The 11,356-nt window shown below is 49.8% G+C and overlaps 1 long non-coding RNA gene across 1 annotated transcript; it reads left to right on the forward strand.

Moving 5' to 3' along the window:
• The first annotated feature begins 667 nt into the window (after nucleotides 1-667).
• On the forward strand, nucleotides 668-8,081 carry LOC119963699. The gene is made up of 3 exons (XR_005460130.1): nucleotides 668-792; nucleotides 900-973; nucleotides 7,731-8,081. It is a non-coding gene; the product is annotated as an uncharacterized LOC119963699 (long non-coding RNA).
• The last annotated feature ends 3,275 nt before the right edge of the window (nucleotides 8,082-11,356 follow it).

The following is an 11,356-nucleotide window of genomic DNA, read 5'->3' on the forward strand; positions in this document are numbered from 1 at the left end:
AGGTGGGGAGCGGGGCATTGGTCGGTTGGCGGATGAGGTGGAGGAGCTATCTGAAATGTGGAGATAATCGCAACTGTTCAGTCAATGATGGGTCAAACATTGCTGATGTTCCAAGTGAGAAGAAAGTCGTCATAGTCCCCGAGGAACATTGGCGGCTTTCTGCTTTTGAGAGAGAGCTGATTTAACCTAAGGGTCACCACACCTCGGGTGAGGGGCAAGGTTGAGAAGGCAAGACCTTCATGGGTAACCTCAGCCGGTACAGTTCCAACTATCCAAAGGGATGCAACACGGGAGATGATTGTTTCTGTAAGTATTGACCATGTTTATAGGTTCTATTGCAGGATAATTGTCTCTACCTTTAGTGATGAGTGTCCTTCACACGGGACTGTAATATTAGCTACCTGAGATGAGAGCTACAAAGAATGCAAAGGCAGGCAGAAGCAATAAAAAAAAAGGATTCAAATTAAATGTCTACAAACAGAAAAGATACAAAGCCTCTGCATCGGTGCTAAAACTTTGTTGTTTCAAATGGAGACTCAGGTCCCTCAAAGCTAAATTGTAGTGCTGTTTATAGCAGCTGGGAACTCCAATAAGCAGCTGGCAAAGAAAGCTATCAAACCCATCACACACCTGACTGCACACTAAGCCTGTCTTCCAGGCTGTTGAACCTGCAGCCAGACACTACACATAACAAAGAATCTCGACAGTTGCCAAATTAGATGCTCGTGAAAGAGACATTGCTCCCAGCATGCCAACATAACATGATGTCTCTTAAATCGGACACAACAAATTGTAATTTTTGTTCCAATATATTGACTTCCATTCAGTGCCGACACGGAGTTCTCTTGTACTTTTATTTTTTTTCTCTCAGGAATAACGTCTCACTCTCTCCTCAACAGGTTTTGCCAGCATCTCTTGGGAATAAAGGAAGTAGTCGTCCACACCAGTGTACCACTGCCAATGTGTTTCAGAGGTAAGTGTGGCCGTGGTCCTCTGGAGCAGCCTGACCAGTGAGCTGGACTTAACACCAGCAACAAGTTTGGCAACATTCCTATTGTTTTAGACTGATGGGGAGTGGGGGGGTCAATTGAAACTGTGCTGTCCTGTGAGGAGACTGCTTGCAGATTGATTGATGAAATTCCAAAATGAACCACCTGTATAAATCTCTCACTCCCCATTCCTCAACTGTTAAATTATTCAATAGGCCTTAACTTTGATTGATTGTTACCGCATTTCATCATTCTGGGTAAATATTGCTGAGCTCTGTCTGTGGGTGTCTAAATGTGAGGGGTCTTGCATGGGAACTCCCAAATCCCAGGCTGCAGCCCAATGCAGAACAGTAATAACAGGGGAGAGGTTCACGTGAAACCACTATAAATGGTCTCAGTGCTTGCAGTGGGGGCGGGCGTCATGGCAACTGGATTCCCACTCCGATGGGAAGGATCAGCCAGGGTGAAGTGCACCGACCTGCATTTCGAATAGATTTGTCCTTCACAGAACTGACAAGCCATGGGAACAGTGACCTGTATCAAAGCCCGCAGGTTAATCAAATGCAAATCTATAAACAAACAGATGCCGGCCTATTAAGTAAACGAACCTTCAGATTTTACTTGCGGGGGAGGGGGTGGCGGGGGAGAGGGTTCTTTTGAACTTGTTAATTTTCTTGTAAAGGAATTTCCTTTTTTAAAAAAAGTAAAAATCAAATCCCCTTCATTTTGGTAATTAGGTTAGAATGCGCTGGGCTTGCTGATTCGGTTTATTTAATACATTAATATTTATGTGACAAGAATACAAAAAAATCATGAACAATGAATTTGATGGCATTTTTTATCTGAATAGAAATATCCCAGCAAAAGAAACCTTTCGGGAACACTGAGTTCATCAGCTCCCCGAACGAATGTGTTTTCGAGCAGAGCGAATGTCTTTGACGTCTTCAGTGCACTCGATGACATTGTTTGCACTGGCTCCTTCTGGCAAAATGCAAGAGTGTTTCCCATTTACATGACAAGATCTCTGCATGGGGTGTCTCCACTTCCATCCAGCTCATCGCATTCTGCGCCACACACGTGCATTACTGCACAGCCTTTATATCTCTTCAGTGTGCTGACATCACAGAGGAGTGCTGTTTTTCTCATCATGACATGGAATAGGCGAACGCTATTGAAAATTAATTGGTAGTCATCTGAGGCGGGCAATGCCAGGCTGGCCAACCCGGAGGATGATGGCCTATTTACACTAAACTTCAGCCAAATTCAGCCAAACTGCAAATCTTACCCCCAATGGGGTCGATCCTCTGAGCCAGCTGCATTCGGAGATGAGAATTCAAAACTCTTCACAATTGGAAAGAAAGTGGAGCATACTGTACCAGAGGCCAGTTTCATCATTACCTCAAAGGAACAGTATGAAGAGAATACCTCATTCCCAGGCCGGCTTCTTATGTAGTTGCATGCTTAATTAGTAAAGCTCTGAGGATTTCTTCATGTTGTGTTATGCTGCTTCGGATAACACAGGCGGCTACTTGATGCAGTCTTAACTAAAGGATGCTCCAGACTCTGAAATGAGTTCAACATGTTTATTGAACTATTAACACAGTTCTCCAATGAGTTCGACCCTCTGCTAATCTAACTGTAGTAACTCAGTCTAACTGTACCGGCTTGCTCTAAGCCACGTGCTGGGGTGTGATGCTGCTGATCAACCCTGTCTAACTCTCTAGATGTCTGTGGAAAGAGGCAGGTTGTGAGTGCCTCATCCCTTTTATGGTGTTTATGTCATGCCCCCTTGTGGTGATGCCACCTCTGAGTGTCCTGACTGCCCATTGGTTGTGTCCTATTCTGAATGTTCATTGGTTGCATGTTTGCATATCATGACACTTCAGTCTGAGATTAAACCATTTGCTAATACGTTTACAGTAATGTAAAAAGTATATTTTGCAATGAGTGAAAAAATACATCCTTACAGTAATCAATATTTTAGTTGCACTTCATAAAGAAATAAGTGTGAAATTGGTGCTGTAGATTGCTAACAGATGCGTGCTTCACATATTTGTAAATGCAGTGATAAAAAAAATTGCCAGGGTAGGTATAGAGAAGCTACTGGGAGAATCCGGAACAAGGGAATATAATCTTAAAATGAGAGACTGTCATTTAAGAGGAAAGTCAGGAAGCACTTCTTCCAGTATCAGGGTTCTTGGTTGGGAGGAGAATGGAGCGGAACCTGAGAAACGGGATCGGCGCAGTGCGATTCTACGAGCTGATTAGCAGGTTGGAAGTTCAATTCTCCACCGTCCCATTATGCTCCACCCCTCTCAGGCAGGAAACACGTGAGCATCATTTGGTTAAAGCCCAGACTTCATGGCCATCAAGAGGGAGCAAGAAGGCAAGCAAACCGCTGAAACCTTGAGGGTTAAGTCTGGACCTCATGGAATAGCGGGGAACAACTTGGGGGAAAGTGTGTGAACTCGGGGTGCCCCATTGCTGCATAAATTCAATTAAAACCACCCCCTAGCTGCAACTTACAAGATCCTGGCTGTTGACACAGCTCACAGAACCCTGCAAATGCTCTGAGGGGTAATGGTCACATGGCAATGCACCCTGCCCGTCCATCTGGACACCATCATATCCCAGAAGTATCATTAAGGGGGTGCGTGGCCCATGCTCCATCGCCAGCCACCGGGTGTTGGCACTCCTCAGTGCACTCCTCAGAAGGCCCACAGCAGAGGAAGCAAGCGATTAACATAGCCCGCCGCAAAAAAGGACACATGCACCTGTGCTGCTGGAACCCGTTGCGGGTGCAGGATGGTGAGAGGGACGGGGGCAGACCAAGGAAGACCCTGCATGAGAGAAGCATGCCCCGGAATAGCAGGGACCAGCCGCTGAAGCTCAAGTGCCGGCTGTTCAACATACCGGAGAGGAGGTGCGAAGGCGGCGCTGCATCAGGCCACATGTATATCGTCGGCACCTGCCCTTCAACCGGGTGTGCCACCTCCGACTCGGCCCACCAGGGAGACCATGCGCCACCTGCGCCAGATGGTGCGCACCCCTTCCATTTCAACACCCACTCCCCCCCACGCAAAATTCACCTTCTGCTGATCCACTCAACCCTTCTCTTCCTCTTAGCCCTTCCACCCCTTCTCTCCCCCTCGCCTTCCATTCCTTCCCACTGCCACACCTCTCCTCTCCATCTGAGGGTCAAACCAGCATCACCTTAGGGTGATGGGCCTAGATTGGCAGAATCAGCGGGTTTTGTCTGCGGGATTGAGGATGAGGGGATAATGATGACCCGCTGTGGGATGAATTCTGGTGCTCCTCAGTGTCTGACTCCTGACTTTAACATAACATACCACTGTCTGCCTGCATGTGTGCTGGCAATTCCGTCTCATGTGCTTAATGACGACTATTTACAACATGTGTGCTCGTCCCCCTTATTGTATATACTGTCCTGCACTGCCCTATAAGATATACTGCTGCAATTTGTCAAGGTTTCGTTGGCAGCACCTTCCACAACCTTTACCACCTGGGAGAACAAGGACAACAGATGCATGGATACACCACCACCTCACCTTCACTTCATACATCATCCTAATGGCTTCCTCAGTTCTTGATTTCGATTGTGAATGAATAACCAACCACACCGGAAGATTTGATTTGGTTAATGGAGACAGACGATGTCAAGGGCATTTCTTTTTCTAGTTTTTTTCTCATTTGGACAGAGAAATTTGATCCTATAAAAGACTGAGAATTACCCAGCAATACTGCAGCCTCCAGACCCGGCATTGAATTGGCTTCCAGCGTTCAGCTCTCTGGATACATGACTGTCAGGGTCATCATGCCCATTCTGTCACTACCGGTGACCATGTCTTCAACTACCTGAGACCCAGGCTCCCAAATTCCCTCTCTAAACCTCTCCGTCTCTCTACTTTCCTTCTCTCCTTTGGGACACTCCTCAAAACCTATTTCATTGACCAAGACTTTGGTCACCTGTCCTAGTTCCTCCTTCAGTGTCTTGGTACCAACTTTTGTTTGACTTTTGCTGACACTTCTTATAGCCCCTTGGGATCTTTTATTGAAATACAGGGACAATAGAAATACATTGTTGAGACATTCTGCAGCCCAACACCTCAGGAAGGTTTAGTCTTACAAGTACTCACCTTGACATTCTGATCATTAGATACATCCTGTATTTTTTCCAGGGAGCTACGCTGCAAACCGTCCGGGCCCTAATCCTAATGCCCTAACAAGAAGTATTGCCACTCAGCTCACAACTGCGCATTCATTGGGGAAGCCTACTCATTTTGCAGTGACCTTATACACGTGCAGGAACTTCAATCGCCCCCGCCCCCCATCACCCTGGCCATTGGAGCTAGTAAGCAACACGGGGCATGAGCTGATGAACATATGCTTCTCCAAAGCTGCTTTCCCCACACCCCCTTACATTAACTGATAGTTTAATTGCTCCACAGGCGTTTCCTTGAAGGGGGGGGGAGAGGGTGACCAAATTTCACTTCTAAGTGCTGCCTCATGTCATGTGCTGTCTTCTTCTGTGATGACATGAAAAAAGGATGTCGATAAAGGAGAGGATTGTTGTTAAGAATGCTCCCCCGCCGGGGGGTTTGAACATGCAGCTTGTGTTGCCACAATACTGCTTTGTCCTTCACCAACTAACAAACCAACAAGGGCAGTGGAATGATATCTCTGGTGACTCAGTGAAACAGAAAGTTGATGAACACACCTGTGTATTTACAAACGTCAGTGCTTGTCCAAGTGTTCAATGTTTTCACTCTGTGATCCTGTTCCCAGTGACAAGAAATAATGAAGTGAAATAAAACAACCAGAAGTGCAGTAGAATTTTGAGATGTGAAAACGGGAGATTTTGGGCCTGTGACTTCACTCCACGTTTGAGATTTTCCTCGTGTTATGTCAGGTGTTGTCGACTAATTGATAGAGGTTGATTGCTGTGATTAGTCAACAACTCCATATCGTCGTGTCATCCAATGACCAGGATGGTAAATAGCGAACTGGATTGACCTTGGTCTTTTTTTGTCCAGAAATTCCTCTTTTCCTATGCTTGCTCTCGTACCTCGGTAACATCTTAGAGGCTGAAAAATGTCTTTCTCCTCTCTCCCAAGATCACGGGTGACTCGTGCTTCCAATTGCATCCCCCCTTCCCCTTCCTTACAGTTTTCACTGTGTTCGACAGGCTCAGCCTTCACTCTCCCTGTCATGATATGCAGACATGCAGATAATGATATACAGACAGGCACAGACAGGCCGCTAATGAACACAGAGAACAGGACATGACCAATGAGCAGGCAGGACACTCAGGGGTGGTATCTCACTATAAAAGGCACGAGGCACTCCCAGTCCACCTCTTGCCACTGATGAACATCTACAGAGTGAGTCAGGGTGTATGTACAGTATCACACCTCCAGCATGTGGCGAAGAGCTAGTCTGGTTCAGTCAGACAGAATAACCACACTTAGGTTAGCAGAGAGTCGAACTCATAGAGAACTGTGCGAACTGTGCGACTGGTTCAATAAATCAGATTGAACTAACTTCAAGGTCCGGAGTATCTTTTGGTTAAAGCTGCATCCAGTTGCAGCCTGTGTGATCCCAGAATATAACACAAGATCCCTGTGCCCCAACGGAACCTTTCTACACCCAGACTTTTTCAGATAAAGAGCCATCAGCACGAGAAAGCCCATCCAGCACACATCTACTGAAAAATAACTATCGGCTGACCTTGTGGTTCCTGGCACAAACATGTGGAACATGTGAAAAGTGAAGGCCCCAGCAGTTATGCACCTGTACTTTGCAATGGGCTGTACTTTACTAGGGGCTGGTTTAGCTCACTGGGCTAAATCGCTGGCTTTTAAAGCAGACCGACAGCACGGTTCGATTCCCGTACCAGCCTCCCCGGACAGGCGCCGGAATGTGGCGACTAGGGGCTTTTCACAGTAACTTCATTGAAGCCTACTCGTGACAATAAGCGATTTTCAATGGCCGATAATGCAGGCCTGCAACTACATTCAAGCTCTGCTCTCTATTCTGGTCTCTTCTCAATTGAAATCAATGTGAATGCTCATCTATAAAATTATCATTAACGTACTCTGTACAATTTATTTGCTGATTTTGAATACATTGTTTTATATAATATACATAATAACATTGGTTATTGCAATTTATCTGCATATTGATTTTCCAATGGCAATTAAAGGGAGCGTGCCTTGTTCTCTGTCCAGTGACACCGGAATTGCAAAGCACGCTCGGGCGGAGAATCTCGTGTCAGCCGAAAATTGAAGCACAGAATGCCATGCTGCGGTGCCTCGACACTAGCGTGAATGTGCTCCATGCTGCAGGCCGGTGTGGACATGCAAATTGTACAGTAAACTCTGTTGGCATGGCATTAATGGGCCCAGCCTGGCATTCTACGGGCCTTCTGCGATTCTCCACCTCCGCACCTCTGCCAACCACCGGTATCCGGATCAGAGGCCCACCGCCCCCACCCACCACCCCCGTCCCCCCCACCCCCCGGTGCCAGGCACTGAAGAGGCCAGGGTTGCAGTGCGGAGGGCGAAATGTCCGGGGGACTGGCCGGGGTGGGGCTGGGGATGGGAGGGGGGCATGCAGGGTCAGGGGCTGCAGTGAAGGACAGGCCCACTGTGTATCCAGTTGGACCTGGTTGGGCACATGGGTAACCGCCATGCTAACATGTCTGCCTTTCACCCTCCATAGAGAATGGATTTTGATATCCACCCAGGAATGTTGCCCTAGCTGCCGCTGCCCTGGCAGATGCCATGAGGCTGGATGAACAGGAGCTGCCCGGGGAGGACCCTGCTGAACAGGAGCCTGGAGGAGCAGGAACCAGCCGGTGAGGACGGAAGGCTAGCCATCCAGCAGGCCGAGGAGGAGGTGGGAAGGCGGCACCGTGTTAGGCCTCGTGTGTATCGATAGCGTCTGTTATTCGAGGACCTGCCAGATCGGGCATCTGAACCCATGGCTGATCGCGATGCAGGTCTCCACCGCGGACGTCACTCATGCAATGTTGGCCTGGGTGGCTTGTATTGTCGGCTGCGCCTCCTGCCCCTGCAGAGGGTGGGGGGTGGGGTGGGATGGTGGGGATGGTGAGGGTGGTGCAGTGGTGGGGGGTGCTGTAGGAGGTGGGTGTGCTGTGGGGGGTGGGGGGATGGTTGGGAGGCAGTTGGGGAGGTGGGAATGGGGGTGGTGGGAGGCTGGTAGGGGTGGGAGAGGGGCTGGTGGGCACTTACAGTCTTCTCTTTCCCCTTGCAGTTGTGGGCTGCCTTCTCCTGGGCAAGGATAGACTTTGCACAGTGTGAGACTCGGGCGTGGGCAGCACAGTGAGCCTGTGGCTGGTGGCCTGTGTATGCAGGGCATCCGGCCATGGTGGGCGGTATGGTTGTTGGCATGTGGTGCAGGGTGGAGTGCATGGACTGCCGGCGGATTGGGTTTGATGCCCTCTGAGAGGGCCGGTGGAGGGGGTTACAGGTGAGTGGGACAGGTCTTGGTGCCAGGAGCACGGTGGTGGAGGTGGCTCAACACAGCTGGCCTGGGAGATTGCTCATCCTCACCCAGCGCTGCCTGCCAGTCCGCCTGGTGGGGGCCGCACTGAGGGGGGGATTATGGGTGTGGGGGGGTGTGGGATGGGGATAGTGCCAGGGGCAGGGAGGTAGTGACTCACCTGGGTTACCTTGAGGAGACCATGCAGCTTCTTCCAGCAGTGCTGTCCAGACCTGGCGGTGGGGCCCACGGCACTCCCGGTCTCTGCCATCTGCACCCAGGCACAGTTTACATCCGCAGGTGGCAGCCTTCTTCTCACCCTGGGTAACAGGGTGTCCCGCCTTTCCTCCATGGCATCCAACGATGCCTCCAGCTCCACATCTGTAAATCTCAGGGCTGCTCTTAAGGATGGCATCGTCTTGGCAGCAATGAGAGTGTGTGGAGTGTTTATACACAGCTGCAGCCTGTCCATCTCTCCAGTGTCAATCCCAACCCCAGTGAATCAGAGGGCAGCTTGTGTTGGAATTGCACTAGTTCCACGTGGCCCTTTAACGTGTCCTGAATCGTTCTGCCGCCGGCATCACTTTTGTCAACGTAGAACTCTGGCGATTCAGTCCTAGCGTGAGCACTTAGCCTCAAACAGAGAATCCTGGCCAGCAGCTTTGATTTGTTAAAAGCATTTAACTCTCCAACTCTTTTTCACCCACTTTAAGTAGTTGCATAACATCCTTTCCACAGGAGAGATAGACAATATGGTATGGTGTTTAAGGGAGTTGGCTGAAGTTTGCTGTCAAACAGATAGGCCTCAAGAATGTTTTCAATGGCATGGAGGGAAGTTGTAAGAAAAAGAGGTTCATGGATGTTAATTCACAAGGTGGGTCAAGATGGTTTCAAGCTCGATCAGCTGGGAAGAAAGGATACACGGGAACCCCAAGTCTCCAGACCTTCGGATCTGGACAGTGACTTAGAAAAAAAGCTAGCAATTATATAGCAACCCACAGCCTCGGGATGTTCCAAAAGTACTTTGCAGCCAATTAAGTACTTTTAAAGTGTAGTCATTGTTGGAATATAAGAAACAGCACAGCCAATGTGTACACAGCAAGCTCCCACAAAACAAAATCATTGTGTGAATAAAGAAAAAAGAAAGACTCGCATTTATATCGTGCTTTTTGCAATCACCACCCCACTCACCCAGCGCCCACCCTCCACCCCAGCAGCCCCACACCCACCCTCCATCCTACCATCCCCCACAACCCACATTCTGCCGTATCCCCTGCTGCCCCCAACCAGCCGCCTCCCACCGGTGGGGCATCAGACAATGTCCACTGTAGCCCCTATGGGGCCGTGGAGTGTACTGCTGGCAAGGGCAGCCTGATGGGCTCGGTCCACATTGAAGTGGATGTTTTGTGCCGCCTGGGCATATAAGGCCTCCATGATGGTGCCAACGTATCCCTGGCAACAGAGAGTCAGAGGCCCCCACGGTTCTGGCCACTGAGGTGAATGGTGGAGTGGAGGGGGTCATACAGGGGCAGAGCCCGCAGTGCCATTTAGCCTATTGGACCTGGTTGGGCAAGGGGGTTCACACCATGCCAACATGTCAGCCTTTCACCCCCTGCAGACAATGGATATTAGAATACAACCTGCAATGGTGGCCTTTCTGCTAATCACACCAGCCCTGGGGGATGTGCTGTGGCTGTAAAAGCTGGAGCTGCGCGAGGAGGAGGAGGAGTTGGCTGCAGCAGCGGAACAGGAGCAGCCACTGAGAGTTGGCCGCCCAACAGGCCGATGAAGAGGAGGAGGTCCAAAGGAGGCACGCATGAGGCCTCATGTGTGCCAGTTGCGCCTGTCATTCGAGGACCTACTGGACTGGGAAAGCGGTTGAAGACTCCGGCTGAGCAGGGGGACAGTGCGACATATCTGCCAGATCATGGCGCACCTGGCACCGCGGGGGTATGGGAGAGGACACAAACTCCCGGTGACCGTCAAGGTGACAGTGGCCAAGGGCAGCACGGTGGCCTAGTGGTTAGCACAGCTGCCTGACGGCGCTGTGGTCCCAGGTTCGATCCTGGCTCTGGGTCACTGTCCGTGTGGAGTTTGCACATTCTCCCCGTGTCTGCAGGGGTTTCGCCCCCACAACCCAAAGATGTGCAGGATAGGTGGATTGGCCACGCTAAATTGCCCCTTAATTGGAAAAAATAATTGGGTACTCTGAAAAAATTTTTTTAAAGATGACAGTGGCCCTGAACATTTACGCCACAGAGTCCTTCCAGGCACAGAGTAGAGACCTGTCCAGGATCTCACAGAGCTCGGTGCACAGATGTATCCGCACCATCACGGAGGCCCTGTATGCCGAGGCGGCAGAAAACATCCACTTCAATGTGGACCCAACCCACCAGGCTGCCTGGGCAGTGGAGTCCGCCGCCATCGATGAGATGCCACGGGTCCAGTGGGTATTCGACAGGATGCATGTTGGCCTATGAACACCTGCACATGATTAGCCGCTCTACACAAACCGAAAGGAGTTCCACTTGATGAACGTGCAGCTGATCATCTTCAGATGTTCATCAAAGAACAAAATTATGAGGGGCATAGACAGAGTGAATAGTCAGAGGCTTTTCCCCAGGGTGGAGGGGTCAATTACTAGGGGGCATAGGTTTAAGGTGCGAGGGGCAAGGTTTAGAGGAGATGTACGAGGCAAGTTTTTTACAAAGAGGGTAGTGGGTGCTTGGAACTCGCTGCCAGAGGAGGTGTTGGAAGCAGGGACGATAGTGCCGTTTAAGGGGCATCTTGACAAATACATGAATAGGATGGGAATAGAGGGATACGGACCCAGGAAGTGTAGA

The sequence above is a fragment of the Scyliorhinus canicula genome, chromosome 3, assembly GCF_902713615.1.
Source record: "Scyliorhinus canicula chromosome 3, sScyCan1.1, whole genome shotgun sequence".
Taxonomy (NCBI): Eukaryota; Metazoa; Chordata; class Chondrichthyes; order Carcharhiniformes; family Scyliorhinidae; genus Scyliorhinus; species Scyliorhinus canicula.